The sequence below is a fragment of the Tenrec ecaudatus genome, chromosome 14 (assembly GCF_050624435.1).
Source record: "Tenrec ecaudatus isolate mTenEca1 chromosome 14, mTenEca1.hap1, whole genome shotgun sequence".
Lineage (NCBI taxonomy): Eukaryota > Metazoa > Chordata > Mammalia > Afrosoricida > Tenrecidae > Tenrec > Tenrec ecaudatus.
In genome coordinates, this window is record NC_134543.1 from 94,479,945 (window position 1) to 94,498,455 (window position 18,511).

An 18,511-nucleotide genomic window follows, 5' to 3' on the forward strand; every position below is an offset into this window, starting at 1 on the left:
TAGCCTACAGAAGAATTGGAATTCCAGACCACTTCATTGTGCTCTTGTGAAACCTGTACATACAAGATGCAGTTGTGCAAACAGAACTAGGGAATCTTTCATGGGGTAAAATCAAGTAAGGTGTGCAATAGGGTTGCATCTTTTCATCATACTTATTCAATATGTATTATGCATTGCAAACAATCAGAGAAGCTGTACAATTTCGAAGAAGAACATGGCTTCTGATTGGGAGGAAGGCTGACTAACAAGGAGGTTGCTTTCAGGACTAAGCCTCACCTGACCAAACTAATACTATATCCAGTTGCCTCATGTATATGTGAAAGCTAGACATTGAATAAGACTAAAGAAGAATTGGAGTATTTTAATTGGGGTGCTGGCAAAGAATATTAAAAGTATCATATATTGCCAAAAGAAGAAACAAATCTGTCTTGAAAGAAGTCGAGCCAAAATGCTCTTTACAAGTAAGGACAGTGGGAATTTATCTGTGTAAGGCAGGGTTCTCTAGACAAGCGGTTCTCAACTTGTGGATTACAACCATTTGGAGGTTGAATGACCCTTTCACAGGGGTCACCTAAGACCATCAAAAAACACATAAATATTTCAAAATATATACCATATATATGCGAATATAAGCCGACCCAAGTATAAGTCGAAATACCTAATTATTACCTAGGAAACCAGAAAAAAAACTGATTGACTCGAGTATAAGCCTAGGGTGGGACATGCAGGATGTGAATTAACACAGAGACCAGAGGGGAGAGACGGAGCACAGCCACAGACACATCCTTACCAGTTCAGCTGCCGGCGTAAGTGAATCGCTACGGGTGCTTCTGTGAATTGGAGCCATCATAGGATGGCTCTGATTGGTTAGATGTGAGTAAACAAACATTCAAAGCCCTGCAGTGTCAGCGGGGCTTTGAATGAACAGCTGAGGAATGGCAATTACCCACAAGATGTTACACCTCGCTGGGGTACCACTGACCCATGTATAAGCTGAACCCAAGTTTTTCAACACAATTTTTTGTGCTGAAAAACTCGGCTTATACACGAGTATATAAAGTAATTACATATTGTTTTGTGATAAATCCCTATGCTTTAATTTTGTTTAAATATGCTCAATTTGTGTCAATGCAAATACATCCTGCATATCAGATGCTGTATATACTCGAGTATAAGCCGACCCAAATATCAGCCAAGGCATCTAATTTTACCACAAAAACTGCATTAAAAATGTGCTGAAAAACTCAGCTTATACATGAGTATATGTGGTATTTACATTACAATTCATAACAGTAGCAAAAGTACAGTTATGAGGTAGCAATGAAAATAATTTTACGGTTAGGGGTCACCACAACATGAGGAACTGTATTAAAGGGTCATGGAATTAGGATGGTTGAGAGCCACTGCTTTAGATAAACAATATCAGGACACTTATGATTAGATAGATAGATAGATGATAGAGATTTATACAGCATGGAAGAATATAATAGTACAGAAGGTTCAGTTCTACTCACTTCCGTGGAACAGTTAATATACTAGAAGTCCTTCAACTCACAAGGGCTGCTGGGTCCAAGGTAAAGGAAGCAAACAGCTGAGTCCTCCCTTAGGCAATGCAGGCAGAATTCACCCACAGGCAGCAAATAGCAGGGCGGGTCACCAAAAGTCAGCAGCTCAGGAGCTTAGCGAAACAGACCGGAATGGGATATCAAATTCAAGCAATGCAGAAAACAGGATCCCCAGACTCAAGCGATGTACACATCAGCAATGTGGCAACGCAGGTATCAAAGGAAGCTCAAGCTCGAGTGACAAATCCATGAGTTGGCTCTTCCAAAGAAGCATAGCTCACAAGTTGAGGCAGAAAACCAGCTAAAACAGCTACACTCTGGTCTGATCATCAGAGAACAAGAGAGAGAGGAGTGGGTCTTGCTGAGCTATTTTTCTCTTTGCCGTCCAATCAAACTTCAACCTGATTAATCCCACATGTTCTTATTAGTCAGGTTGGCACAATAAACCTACCGATTACATCATCTAACATACTTTGGACACATTATCTGGAGAGAAAAGGACATAATGCTGTGGATGGGCATCCAAAAAGAAGACTGTCTACAAGGTGGATCGGCATAGCAACAATGGGTTCAAACATAACGATTGTAAGGATAGCTTGGAACTTATAGAGAAATGCATTCTTCTGTTATACATAGGGTTGCTATGTGTTGGAATCTACTCAACAGCACGTAAAATAAACCACCAGCAGAGATATTGCTGGATTGTATGGAATTTCTATTCTAGTTGTATGAGATAGCACGAAAACACTTTCTGCAATGGTTGTACAAATTACAGACCCACCAACAGTACAGGAGTGTTCCAATCTGTCAGCACCCTCTTCAACATTTGTTTTCCCTTTTTATTTGTTTTGCTTTTTTTATTGTTTAACTGGGTTGTCATTGCCAATGTATGTTGATATCTTAGAGTCATGTTGATTGGCACTTACTGATGGTTAATGATTGTGAACATTTTTTAATGTTTGTTACCTATTTTGACGTCACTTTTGGTGAACCCCGCTCATGCCCTGTGTCAACTTTTGAATTGGATTAATTTGGGTTTTTTTACCCATTGAATTTTTTATACATTTTACAGATTAATCTTTTGTCCTTTGTGCCATTGCTGAAGTTTTCTTTTCTTGTTCAATGGGTTCTCCCTTTACTCATTTGATGAAGTGTTTTGATGCACACAAATGTCTTATTGTTAGTAGAACCCAGTCATTTATCTGGTCTTTGACCGTGCAGGTCCCTGAAGTTTGTCCCTGTTTTCTCATTGATGATCGTGATAGCTCCGGGATTTACATTTAAGTGTTTTGATCCATTTCACGTTCAATTTTGTTCATGACATGAGGATGGGTCCTGTTGTGTCCTTCTGCAGATGGAGATCTGTTTTTGCCAGGACCATTTGATCAAAATACTCTTTCATGTTTACTGTTTGGGCCCTTTGCTAAATATCTGCTGTCTGCAGAGGTCCCATTTTCAAACAAACTCACGCCAACGACTATCAGTGCTCATGATTTGCACATAATGTTTTGGAGGGATGCAATTCTATGCATAATTGCCTACGTGAATCAGTTGAGAGTTCTTTATGAAAGGACTTTGGAATTCTTGGATTTCAGTTCACCTTATTGGTTCTAAGGAAGTAAGCTTCCATTATGTGAGAGTCTGTAAGAGGGCCACACATGAACAGGAACAGTCCACAATAGCTAGTTGTTCCCAAAAAGGAAAATAGCCCAGTGAAAAAATTTGCTGTAGCTATGTAGAACCGTTGACTTACAGAAAATATGAGAAAATAAAGATATGTTTTTAAGCTGCTAATTTTTTTATAATTTGTTATGCAGCAGTACACAAACTTCACCATTTTCCTAGTCTTGCAACAGGCTATTTTTATTTCTGCTGAGAAGAACTCTGCGATGATTTGAGACTCTGAAAAGTGTATGGGTGGAATAAAATAATTTCAGCACACAAGTTGTTTGCCCTTGTTGAACATTTTGAAACATTTTTGTAGAATCATTAGATAGATTCTGGACATGGTCATACTTTTAAAGAAGGAGAAGAGAGGAATTTTTTCCTCCAGTTCCTTAAAATTACTCATCTTTATCACTGACTAAACTAGGTGGAAGAATGGTGGTTCTTAAAGACACTGCAACTTGGCAATCATAATAAAGTAGTCAAAATGTTGGGAGCCACTTAATTTAATTGAAAGGATGGCTTTGTTTGCCAGTATAAATAATGTAAATAATTACATTCAGCTAATTATAGGTGACAGAAAACCCTAAGGAGGGTTAGAAATGGATTCAACTGTGAGTCTTTGAGTTTGATTAGCTTTTGGAACATTATTTGATGTCTACTAAATCACTCTCAAACAATTATGGGTTTCAAATATGACCCAAATGTATAATCACTAGATATTAAAAAATCACAAGCTTTAGGAAAGAGGAAATTGGCTCTACGGATTATCATGATGACTTATTTGAAGTCTATATAAGTTAAAACAATTTAAATAAAATAACACCAAAATTACACAAAGTGTAAGAGTGAGTCCATTATAAAGAATAGACAATGGTATGATACCTTAACATCATCACAAAGTAATGTAAAAGATACAAAGTCAAAATTTAATGGTTTTGCATTGTGCCCCCCCCGTCCCCTGTCCCTGCCACCCGCCCACCCACCCAAAGCTAGCTGTAGTACATTGAATTTGTTACTGCTTTTGGGTAAATACACTGAGTTCACAACTCATGAATAAAGGTAGACTAAAGTTTAAGTGAGACCCAGAGGTTAAAGTGACTTTTAGAAAACTCACAAAAAATGAAAAAGAACCCTTAAGCCATATACACTTTATTTCCTGTGAGCCACGAGGAGTCAATTCTGGGGATTTATGTAAATAGAATCAGTGCCTGAGAACTCTCAAATTTAAATCTCAATGTAAGTACCTCTACACGTGTGTGCACACATGCAGGTCTAAATGGAAAGATGGAAAGCACACACTGTGGAAATCACCCAAGATATTTTCCCTTTTCCTAAATGGAATGAAAACTATATCAGCTACATTCTTACAAGTACAAAGTAAAGTTGATTCTCAGTTTCCTGTTAAGGGATTATTTACTTTAAAAGATACATTCGAAGTCTTCTAAATATGTCATCTCCAAAAAAAAATGTCATCTCATTCTCAGACGATGTCAATTTTAGCTTAAAATGCTCTATGCTTATCAATTTCAAATCAGGAAAGACATGAGTGTAACCGACAACAATTGAACTCCATTTTCTGACTCTGATCTTGGTTTGAAACCTGGTGCCGTTCGCCCAGTGTGGAGGGGATGGAGGAGACCATGTGAACAGGCTACTAAAATGTCTGCTCTCACGCTCAACTGTCGTATTTGGAGGAACATGACAATAATAGTTTCTACCAATTTATGCAAAAATACACATGACTTACTTGATGATGCAATTGATGTATACTTTATCTAAAGCTCTTCCTTTAAGATAGTTTCTAATGATGTTACTGCAAGGAGGCAGTTTTGCAAACATGAATAGGAGGCTAGCAGTGGTTTTATCATCGCTTTCTGGTCAACACTGCCTAACTTAATTTCAATTTTCATTCAGCAACAAATGTATGTATTTGTTAAAAACAGAAAATACTAGTAAATGAAAAATAGACACAATTAAGACCATCCACAATCCTTTACTCATTACAAAATATTCTTCTCCTTTTTCTATACAAAATACTTTTATCTATCTGTATATACATATCCTTCCAAAATACACTAGTCATCGCAAAAATTGAATTAGAACGCCTCTGGGCTGCTAAACCACTCTGGGTTTTAGGACAACATAAGTGGAAGGGTGCAGCCCGGAGCCCCCATGGGCCCTCTGAATCGCAAGGGGAGCCTCTGATGTAGAGTAGGACAAGGTGACATTTCCCAACAACAATATCTGCATTTCCATGGAGCCTAGCAGCAAACATAATACTTGTCACATATTTAATAGGCTAAATTTGTATTATAATATATTGATACCACACTTGTATACAAGACTTGCTCCAGGGTGTGACTGCATTCAGCATGGAATAACAGGCTAATAAAAACTGTAACAGAAACATTTTTACGACCCTCCACTGACTTGTGTTTTACATGATATTATCTTATTGCAGACATCTGAATTAAAGGTTAACAAACACTATTTGATGTGTTGTCTGAATGAATATACATTGAGTGCATGAATACATGCTTCTTGCCATTACTATTGGTTCTGATACTACATGTGCAATGTGTTTTGGGTGAAGACATGATTGTAAGTGGGTGATGGCTCTTGACTTACTGTTTTAAGTAAATATGAAACAGCACATTCTGTTATACTTCCTCCAATTAAGTGCCTCTCCCCCATTAAAGCAATCTGTTATCATTTTAACAGTGTCATTAACATCTACAATGTAACTCAGAGGGGCTTTGTTCTTCTTTCGAAATTAGTAGTACATACATTGATATAGAAACCTTGAAATACAGAAACAAATTTAAGAAGCCTTCAACTCTAAGTTATACAAATATTTAAATGGGTTACAGAGAAAGTACAACTTCAATATAAAAAAGCACATAAATTATACATCCATTAAAATGTATTAATAATAAAAACAAATATTACTTTTACAAATATGGTTCAGGTGCTTGGGCTAACAAATATAATTCAGATGATCAGGCTACTGAAAATAAATTAAATATATAAAATGCATAATTTTTATATATAAATGTGCTTTTTAGGCATACTTTAACATTTTTAAATTTATAATGATAATATACTAAATTTCTAATGTAAAGATAAACTGTTGTTAGTGAAGTTAGATGACAAAAGCTCACTTTAAATTGCTAAAATAAATGTTATTTACTACTGTGGTTTCAATAAATAGATTGATTCAATTAATAACAAATATGGGCATATTAAAAATTTTTGAAACAGATAATGGACATTTTGCTCCAAAAGATTATATCTCCTATATTCATGCATAAGTAAGTACTTTTGCAAAGATGTGAACCAGAATCAAATTTATTTGTTTGCCATCAACTAAAGTTGTCACCATGACTAAAAGTCTCTTGATTTGCACAAGGAAAATAATTTTTTATTAGTGATTAAATATTACAGATTAACTATCAAATAAACCTGATCAGAAAGACAGAAACTCTGTAATCATTTTTTAAAGATAAAATAAAGCTCTCTTTTCTGGAATTGATCTCTTTTCCATAACTTTTAGAATAATCTGCTAACATTATAGTTCATTGAAGTCATGTCTTTTCTTCCCAATAGGCATATAAATTGTTTAATGTCAGGATGGAGAGTCTGTATTTCTTTAAAATTTTGATGTAAGAGCTCAATATAGTGTTTCGAACATCACAATTACTAAACACATGAATACCCTGCGATGTCCGTAACTCCAACTGCCCAAAACACATTCACTCTCTCCATCTTTGTTGATCTTTCTCTGTACTCTTCAGTAATGTAAAGAGATTTTGCTCAGACTTTCAAGCAAAAAGCCTGCAACTCATCCTTCCTAATGAGCTTAAGTATCATCAAATGAAATGTGGCCTATCCATTTCAAATTTTGACCTTTCATATATCAATTTTGTCATCATTTGTATGTTGAAACTATTGCTGAATTTTCCAAGTTACAGGACTCAGCTTCCAGCACTGTATTAGATAATATTCTATTTTAATTAATAAAATTGGACTGCTAACCACAGTTCAGAAGTTAAAAATTATCAGGTGCTGTGCTGGAGTAAAAGAGGATTTCTATTCCCATAAAGAATGTGGAGTAGAAAGGGGGAATCGATTACAAGAATCTACGTATGGCCTCCTCCCTGGGAGATGGACAACAGAGAAGAGGGCGGCGGGAGACATCGGACAGTGTAACACATGACATAATAATAATAATTTATGAATTATGAAGGGTTCACAAGGTAGGGAGGAGCGGGGAAATGGGCATCAGATATTAAGGGCTCAGGTAGAAGGCACATGTTTTGAGAATGATGAAGGCAACAAATGTACATATGTGCTTGACACAATGGATGGATGTATAGATTATGATAAGAATTGTACAAGCCCCCAATAAAATGATTAAAAAATAAAAAGAATTACATGCTCCATGGTAACAATTGAAGGGGGGAGGAAGAGAGAGTGGAACACATCCTGGCCCACCAAGCCTTGAGGATGATATCCCCGCTCAGAGCAGCCAATCCACAGAGAAGACCATAGGTCTGGCCCCACTATGAGAAACGACATCCCTCACTGACCCATAGCCCTACAGGGGACAACACTGGAGACACAGTGCAGGAATTCTGGTCAATCTGATCCCACCACACCCAGGCAAAACACTAAGGGTGTGGAACAGAACAGCAAAGGAAACAGAGCAAAGAAGTCCCCAGGGAATACCAAAAATAGACTTTGGAACCAAGGCTTGGCACCCCATTAGACTCGACCAGAAAACACTCCTAAAGGCCAATAAACAGTCTTTGAACTAACTACAGGCTTTTCTTTTTTGGTTGTTGTTTGTTTGTTTGTCATTGGCTTTTGGTTGTTGTTGTTTTGTTTTCTTTTGTTGCTTGGTTTTGCTCTGTCTTGTTTTTGTGCATGTTATTGTCTCCGTAGGTCTGTATAAATAAGATAGGCTGGATGAACAATCTGGAGGAGAAAACAATGGTCCCAACAGTTCTGGGGGGGACATGGGTGAGGGGTAAGTCGGGGGAAAGGAAGTGATGTTAACAAACCCAAGTACAAGAGAACAACAAGTGATACAAATCAGTAATGAGAAGGGTGTAGAAGGCCTGGTAGGGTATGAACAAGGGTAATGTAATCTAGAGGAATTACTGAAACCCAAATGAAGGCTGAGCATGATAGTGGAACAAGAGGAAAAAGCTAGGAGGAAAGGGCATTTATAGAGGTCTAAATAAAGGCATGTATGTATGTAAATATACTTCTATATGAGGATGAGGAAATAGATTTATGTGCATATATTTATAGGTTTAGTAGTAAGGTAGCAGATGGACATTGGGCCTTCACTCAAGTACTCCTTCAATGCAAGAATACTTTGTTCTATTAAACTGGCATTCCATGATGCTCACCTTCCTGACACAATTGCTGAAGACAAAGAAGGTGCATAAGCAAATGTGGTGAAAAAAGCGGATGGAGGCCAGCTATCAAAAGATACAGCGTCTGGATCTTAAAGACTTGAAGGTAAACAAGTGGTCATCTAGCTGAGAAGCAATAAAGCCCACATGGAAGAATCACACCAGCCTGTGTGATCATGAGGTGCCAAAGAGATCAGTTATCAGACATCAAAGAAAAAAACGATATCATTGTGAATGAGGGGGAGTGTGGAGTAGGGACCCAAAGCCTATCTGTAGGCAACTGAACATCCCCTTAATGAAAGGTTGAGGGGAGAAGAGCCAGTCAGGGTGCAGTGTAGCAATGATGAAACATACAACTTCCCTCTAGTTCTTAAATGCCTCCTTCCCCACATTATCATGATCCCAATTCTACCTTACAAATCTGGCTAGACCAGACAATGTACACTGGTACAGATAGGAACTGGAAACACAGGGAATCCAGTACAGATGATCCCTTCAGGACCAGTGGTGAGAGTGGCCATACTGGGAGGGTGGAGGAAAGCTGGGGTAGAGAGGGAGAACCAATTACAAGGATCTACATATAACCTCTTCTCTCGGGGACGGACAACAGAAAAGTGGGTGAAGGGAGACATCAGACAGTGTAACATAAGACAAAACAATAATTTATAAATTATGGAGGGCTTATAAGGAAGGAAGGAGTAGGGAGGGAGGGGAGGAAATGAGGAACTGATGCCAAGGACTTAAATGGAGAGAAAATGTTTTGAAAATGATTACGGCAACAAATGTACAAATGTGCTTTACACAATTGATGTATGTGTGGATTGTGATGAGTTGTATGAGCCCCCTATAAAAATTTTTTTAAATTTACATGCTCAGCAGCCCACACCAGGGAAGTTCTACCATGACCTATGAGATCACTATGAATTGGCATCAACTTAATGGCATTGACTTTGAATTTTGCGAATTTCAGAACTAGATTACCAGGCTTTTCTTTGTAGTCTTTAGTATGGAAGCTTCATTGAAACCTTTCTAGCAGACAGGTGAGATATTGGTGACCTGACTTCTAGTGCCATAGCAAAATGCAAGCCACCACAGTACAATCTGTGGCTAGTGCTTCTTTATTTCTTGTATTTCTGGTTTGTTCAGATGTGCAGTACCGTTCTGCTGTCGACACCTGGATTATAGTTGAGTACTGGTCCCTAAGCCCTAGAATATGATGTCCCTGTAGCACTGATGGAAGTCTTGTTCAGTCCACTCAGCATTTCTGAGTGAGTATCTCCCACGTCTACCGTTGAAACACCACGCTGCAACCATCTTTTAGAGTTGTCTTTCTTCTTAGAGTTTTATCCATTTTCCCCTTAAGATCCCCAAGAACTATAATTTCTACAATTCATTTGTTGCAGAAAGAAAATTTCTAATTTACCTTAAAACATAAACCTAACATATTAACACACAGTTCATTAGATTGAGACCAAACCCACTGCCACCAAATCTACTGCTAGTGAGTCACGATTCAGACTCCGAGCATGTCTGAGACTGTAACTCTTTCTGGAAGCAGACAATCTCATCCTTCTCCCACAGGGCAGCAGGTAGGTTTGGCCGTAACCTTGCAGGCCAATATCTAACCCACAGTGTCATTAAAACTCCTGGACTCAGGCCCCAAAGGAATTACATTTGCATATTAAAAGATTAATATAATTTTAGATCTACGAAGGAATATCAACTAATACCCCTCCCTCCAAATATGCATTTTCTTTAACAGGAATTTTAAGGCACAATGACAAAGTTATGTTTTCCCTAAACCCCAACGTGCTTCCAGAGAGTCCATTCTGACACACAGCGACCCTTCAGTAAAGGAACAAGAGGGAACGGCCCCCTGACAGTTTCTGGGACAGTAAGTCTTTCCTGGAGCCAAAGGGTCCTAGTTTCCACCTGCAGAGCAGCTGGTGGGTTTGAACAGCTGCTCCTTGGTTAGCAGTCCAATTTGCAACCTATGATATCACCAGACTTTCTCTCTAAAGCACTAATGGTTCTCAACTCAAGGATAATGGATTATTTCACTTCATCTGTCAACCAAACATTTCCCCCAAGCAGAATCATATCCTGATGTTACTATCATATCCAAGCAGAATCATATCCTGATGTTACTATAGAAGAAATACCACAAGCGGTAGCTTTACCACTGGATACAAGGTGTTACCAGAATAAGACATCACAGCCCCAACAGACTGGCTGATCAGATCAGAGCGCATTACTGAAGATGAAGATATCATTACACACTGCCAAACAGCAACACCACATCAATGCTAATCACTAAGAATCCAGGTCCAACGGAGCTAAACCATGTTTGGGGTGGCACAGTTCTCCCCATCATATTCCACCTTAGTCCTCCCCAAATTCATGTCATCGACACATGAAAATCACATTTATCTCATCATATCACCCCAAAGTCTTAAATCAATTTCCAGTCCAAATTCCATCCAAGAGCAAAATTCCTATGTATTTGTGAACCTAGAATACAAGGAGAAATTAAGGAATATAGGGGATAATAGAGACCAAGCAAATGAAGAAGAAGAAGAAAAAAAGCAAGCCAACAAACAAACAGAACAATTGGCAATAGCTTTAAGTGAGTCTCTGTTCTCGAGACCATCTGGACAAGTGCCTGTTTCAGCCTGTGAGTTTACCATCTTCTCTGAATTCTGGGTGGAGGCCCCGTGGCCCATAGCTGCAGCTCTGCCATTCGGACCCACTTGGTCACAACTCTGATTTTATGTCTTTTGGTGGCTTCATCTTCTTAGCCCAGCCCTCGCCCCTCAGCCCCAGTAGGTCCAGTTTTTCGGTCCCTTAAGCATGGCCATCCATCCACTCAGATCTGGTGCCATGGCTGGATATTCATGAATTACAGTCCACACCCCAGTCCACACCAAGCTGGTGAAGATCTGACTCCGAAACTAGGGGGGCATTGTCACCCTTTGAGACACAGCAGCCCCTGGCTCCACACTTTGACACCAGAGACCACAGGTACTCTTCTTCCACAGGTTGCTCTGGCCTCCTGGTTTTACTGATGCTCTGTCTCTCTCTGCTGCTGCCCCCCACTAGCTGCACCATCTCCAGCGTTACAGAAGCACACGGAGCAGAGGTAGGTGGCAATGGTCAAAGAATAGTAAGCAGGAGACCCAGGATGCAAACCAGAACAAGGCGGTTTGCCTTTTCAATTTTCTGACATACTTCATCAAGTACCATGGCACCTACAACTTTGGGTTATTGTATGGATGAGTAAAGTAATTATAAGATGTTTCTGATGAACCCTAAAAAGGAATTTTATTGCTATTAGTAAATCAAATTTCTTATGTATTTCAGAGATTGCTAAAAATCTGTTTATTGTGGAAACCCAGAGAAGTGGGAGAGTTTCTCTCATACCCTGTTTTATATATAGATAATTTTATTAGGGGCTCTTACAGCTCTTATAACATCCCATACTTCAATTGTATCAATTACATTTGTGCATATGTTGCCATCATAATTTTCAAAACATTTTCTTTCTACTTCAGCCCTTGGTATCATTTCCTCTTTTTTTCTCTCCCTCCCCCATCCTCATGACACTTGATAAATTATTATTATTATTTTCATATTTTACACAGTCTGCTGTCTTGCTTCACCCATGTTTCTGTTGTTAGCCCCCTTCAGGGGTTGGGGGATGGGGTTATACATCAATCATTGTGATCAGTTCTCCCTTTCTTCACCTTCTCCACCCAGCTTCCCCTTACCCTCATGTTATCCTTAATCTCATTACTGTTACTGAGGGATTTATCTGTCCTAGATTCCATGTGTCCAGAGCTCTTGTTTGTACCAGTGCACGTGCTCTGATCTAGCTGGATTTGTAAGGTAGAACTGGGGCCATAATAGTTGGTGAGGGGTTGGGGGTGGGGTAGAAAGCATTAAAGAACTAGAGGAGCACTGTGTGTTTTTTCGGTGCCATACTGCCCCCTGGCTGGCTTATCCCTTCCTTGTGACCCTTCTGGGAGATGTTCAATTGTCTACAGGTGGGCTTTGGGTCTCTACTCCAACCCCCTCATTTGAATCAATAAGATTGTTTGTTTGGGGTCTTCTGATACCTGGCACCTGATCCTGTTGGCAACTCATGATCACATAGGCTGGTGTGCTTCTTCCATGTGGGCTTTGTTGCTTTCCTGCTAGATAGCCACTTGTTTAATTTCAAGTCTTTAAAACCCCAGATGCTGTATCTTCTAATAGCCAGGCACCATCAGCTTTCTTTACCACATTTGCTTATGCACCCATTATGTTAAGTGAAGAAAGGAAATACTGCCAAACTCCAAATCACCTCACAATCCATTATGCTTGAGTCCGTTGCTGTAGCCACTATCAACCATCTCATTATTTCATTGAGACACTTCCTCTTTTTCATTGATTCTGTACTGATCATTGTGATTTTATTTTACATGGTGTCATGAATAGTAAGAATGTAGGCTCTTTCTTTTTACCCCCAGAACTGTTTTCCCCCAACAATTTTATTGACATATAATTCATATATCACACAATTGAACAGTTCAATGGTTCAATCACATCAAGTGGATTTGTACAATTACCACCACTTCTATCTTAGAGCACCACCCCATGATCACATGGCCTTCAAACTGTATAATCACTATGGGTTCTATTGCTCCCTCCGTTCTCCCACCCACACTGTTCAAGATATCCCCCTTCTCTCACCATTGCCCACCCCACACCTGTATTCTCTACAGCATGTTGTAACAGTTGTCATCATACATCCATTCCCCACTGTGCTTCGCAGCTGGGAATCCCAACCAAAAACATTCCAAGACTAAGATGCTAAGGACAAGATCATATTAGTATAAAGGTAAAAATACAAATTATGTATAAGGAGGAGAAGATCCTCATCAACATTCAAAAGCCAGGGAAGAAATTTCTGTCATAGGACCACTGAGACACTTGTTCCCAGCACTCATTTAGGTTGTTTCAATGTGGAGGACAACTGGCCTGGTACCAAGTTTGATGCAGCATAATCAGAATGACCGAGATCTCTGACACTAAGACTGTTCAGGACTCTTTCCTTGGCTGGAGTGATTCTGCCAGCAGCTCAGTCTGACCAGATACTCTGCAGATGGCTTTTGGGCTCCCATTGGCTTCCATAGCCTTCTACAAATTGGGTGTTGTGGTAGTTACATAATCTGATGTCAATTTGGTACTTAAAAGGATTAAGACTGAATGCGTGGAATCTAGTCCATCAATCGGATCATAGCCAATGAGGCTTCTGTGTGGACATGGCCTTCTCCTGAGAATTCTGGGAAATCACGTATTCCTTCCTGGAGACGGGAGACACTGTCTCTCTCTCTCTCTCTCTCTCTCTCTCTCTCTCTCTCTCTCTCTCTCTCTCTCTCTGTCTGTCTCTCTCTCTCTGCTTACTTCTTGGGAGACATTGCAGCTGACAAGACACATGGAACTACACTAGTGTCCTGAGCTGGAGCGGTCACATGGACCTACCCTGATGCAACCAGACCTCCGAATCCAGAGCAGCCACGTATAGGCCCCTGCTAGCACTGAGATGCTTACAATGCCACTGGGTTCACAAGACTTCCCACACACTGATTGTCCTGCATTCCGCATCATTGCCTGGATTTTGTAAGAGGAATTTGTAGATTGGTATCAGACATATGGGCTAATATTGGACTTATGGGCTTGGACTGGACTGGGTTGGGATGCTTTCTTAATGTACATTTACTCTTCATACATTTACGTCTTATACACATATGAGTTTCTATGGATTTGTTTCTCTAGTCTACCCAGACTAACACAGGTATTCATAATTTTAGCTCTGATACTTTTTCTCTTCACTATCTTAGAATTTTGTATTTGTCATCTTTGGATCACACAAGCTGGTACACTTCTTCTTTGTGAATTTAGTTGGCTCCTTGCTTAGATGGCTGCTTGTTTGAATACAAGTCTTTATGAGCCCAGGCGCTATTTTGATAGCCTGGAACCATCTATTTTCTTCACCAAACTTTGCTGTAGCATTCTTATCTTCAGTCATCATTTTATAAAGCTGGGTATCGAGCAGGGTCATGATGTAAGAACTAAACTTTCTTAAGTTGGGGCTAGGAGTTAGTGTGGCGAGCCCAGAACTTTTCCTGGATCTATGCTTTTTTTTTTTTTTTAATTTGCTGTAACCTGGAAATTAATACATATCCAGCATGCTGTCCTTTCATGTCTTTCATCAGGACTTGTCTGTCCTGATAAAAGGTCCAATGTATATGAGACAAAGTCTCACCATCCTAGCTTCTAAGGAATATTCAGGCTGTACTTCCTCCAATATTCTTCACCAACACCACAACACAAATACATCAATTTCCAAATTTCACATGCACACGAAGCCATTAAAATGTCACAGTTTGGATCAGTAGTCCCTTAGTCCCCAAAGTGACATCCGTGCTCTTCGAACTTTGAAGAGGTCTTGTGCAACAGACTTGCTCGATGCAACAAGAGGGGGTACCACCCAAAAACCAGGCAAGCTCCGCTGGATGGAGTTTTCATAGTACGCATTTTTTCCCCATTAAGCAAGCATCAAGCAACTCACTCTGTGTTAGTGCACTCAGTGCCATCACCTGGGAAGGTTCTCTCTGGTCACAATGAATTTTTTCGTAAAACAGTTTCACTCAAGCCTCATTTTTTGTGATGGCTGATTTAAGAGAACAGCGTGATGCTGTGAATTTTTGTTGCCTGCTGAAGAAAAATGCCACAGAAACTGTTGTGATGTTGAACACAGTGGATGAAACGTAGATTAATAACTGACTTCATTCTGGATGTCTGTCAACTTCCTGGACAGACAAAAATGTCAATACATTGTGCATTTGGAGTTCGTTCCACCATGTCAGATTGTTAATCGGGCTATTTAGAGGTTCTGAAAAGATTGCATAACAGTGGGCAACAAAAAAAGACCTAGTTTGTGGGAAACGAGGGACTGCTTTTGCCACCATGACAGTGTACCTGCTCACTCAGTCATCTCAGTGTACCAGTTTTTGGCAAAAAACAGCATGACTCTCTTGCCTCACACACCTTACTCACTTGACCTCACTCCAGGTGACTCTTTTTTGTTTCGTGAATGAAGAGGGACATGAGAGAACAGCAATTTGGTTATGCAGAAGCGGTGAAAAATTAAATTAAATTAAAATGAGGAAGGTGGACTCAACCATCCAAATAGGTGAGTTTGAAAAATGTTTCCAAGAATGGAATGGCAGATTTGACAAATGTACTAAGTGTCCTTAAGAGTACTTTGAAGGTGATAAGGTTGTTTTGTAAAGAAAAATTTAAGTGCATAGCTTTGAAAAAAATTATAGTTTTTGAGAGGAGGGGATATACCCTCATATGTCATTTGATTTCCTGATTGCTGGTTCCATGAGTATAGACTGTGGATCTAAGCAAAATAAAATCCTTGACATCTTTAATCTCTCTCATGTCTCTGGAGAGTTGTCGGTTCTACTGGTCCAGTTGTCGGTTCTACTGGTCCAGTTGTCGGTTCTACTGGCCCAGTTGTCGGTTCTACTGGTCCATTAAGTTGGAATCCATATTGAATGCTGCAATCCCTCATCTTCAGCAGCTAAGGCAGGGCCTCTTCACGCTCAGCAAGTCTGGTTGCGATATCTGTATATCCCAGGTTGCTAATATGCCTTCCTCTAATCCTGATATGAACTCTTCTTTATAGAGTCCAGCTCTCTGATTATTATCTCAGCATACAGGTTGATTAAGTCAAATGAAAGGTTATAACACTGATGTATACATTTCATGATTTTAAGCTAAACAGTACTTTCCCTTGTTCTGTTTGACTGTCACTTAGCCTATGAATAGTTTCCACATAGTACAATAAAGTGTTCTAGAAGTCACATTCTCCTCTGTTATCCATAATTTGCTATGAGCCACACAATCAAATGCCCTTGCATAGTCAATAAAACACAAGTAAACACCTTTCCAGTATTCTCTGCTTTCAGTCAAGATCCATCTGATATCAATAACTGTATTCCTCTTGTGAAGTCCTTTTCTGAATCCAGTCTGAATTTCAGGCAACTGCAACTGTTGTTAAATTATCTTCAGTAAAAATGTATTTACGTGTGATATTAGTAATATTGTTTGACCATTTCTGCATTCTGTTCGGTCACATTTCCTTGGAACAAGCACAACAATGGATTTCTTCCAGGCTGTTTTCTTCCAAATTTCTTGGCACAAAAGAGTGAACACTTCCAGGTCTTTCAGCAAAATGACTCTGTGTATTTCTTCCATCATCTATTGTGCTTTATGCCCTGAAAATCCTTCGATATTCCCCCGGAGGTTTGATTCTTTTGTGTTCAGTTCTTTCAGCTAGACATGTGCCGAGTGAGCCCTTCCCTTTTCGCTTTCTAACCCTACATCTTGGCATATTTCATTATAATACCTTGTATTCTCTTCTCGCCCTACCTTTTGATATTTTCTATTCAGCCCTTTTACTTCATCGTTTCTTCCATTTGCTTTAGTTATTTTATATCCAAGGGTAGGTTTCAGAGTCTCTTCTGATATCCACTTTGACCTTTACCTTCTTTTTTAATGACCTTTTGTTTTCTTCATATGATATTTTCTATGTCAACGGATAGCTCATCAGGTTTTCTGCCATCCATGTTTAATTGGTGAAATCTGTTCGTGATGTGTTCTCAAACTCAGGTGGATTCTTAAAACTCTTCTGGATTCTTAAAAATCTTTTTTCCCTTTAACTTTAATTTGCTCTCACAAAGGAGCAATTGATGGTCTGTTCTAAAGTTTGCCCATGGCTTATTTTGGATGAAGGCATTAAGCAAGTCCCTTGTCTCTTCCTACAGATGTAGTCAATTCGCTTCCTGCGTATTCCATCTGGTGAGTTCCAGTTTCACATTTAAGTTGCTGAAAGCAACGTATTTTCAATGTAGATAGTGTTAGTCTTGCACAATTACATCATTGGATCCTCAGTTCCTTCTCTGTCACCAAGGTTATACTTTCCAACTACTGTCCTTTCCTCTTGCTTCCAACTTTGTATTCCAGTGGCCAGTATTCATCAATGCATCTTGACTACACGTTTGAGCCACTTCCAACTGACGAAGTTGGCAGAATTCTTCAATTTCTTCATCTCTAGCTTTAGTGGTTGGTGCACAATTTTAAATCATAGTTTTATGAGTTTGACTTCTTTGTTGGAAGTTCTAATAATACAGTTACCATCCTAACATCTACAGCATTATGCTTCGAGCTCAATTGTGAATGACACCACTTTCCTTGCATCTGCCAATGTTGGCGTACTCACCCGTGTAGCTGCCCGGCTTAAAATGGCCAGAACCCATTTATTTCAGCTCACCAATGCCTGGCACCGGGATCTTGATGCAGTCCATTTAATTTACAATGATTTATAGTGTTCCTAGATTCACACTTCAGGCATCCTATGTTCTGATTACTGAAAGATGTTTGCAGCTGTCTTCCCATTTTGAGTTATGTCCCAATAGCAAATGAAGTATCAAAACGTTGCCCCATCCAAGTTATTTTGGTGGCCTCTGCTTTAAAATGAAAGCCTTCAATAGTCTGAATCTGCGTGTCCCCCAATCCGAGGCACTCATTTTTTGGCACTGTACCTGACACTATGCTCATAACCAATCCCTCAGAAGGGTGTAGTTTATTCCTTCTACCTAGGCTTAGAAGATCATGGACTTGGAGTTATTCCAGCAGGCTCCCTGAATCACACATATTGATAATATTCAGTAGACCCTTCTTTTGAAGAATATTGTTTACCTGAAAAAAAATTTACAATGTAGATTTCAGTAAAATTACAAT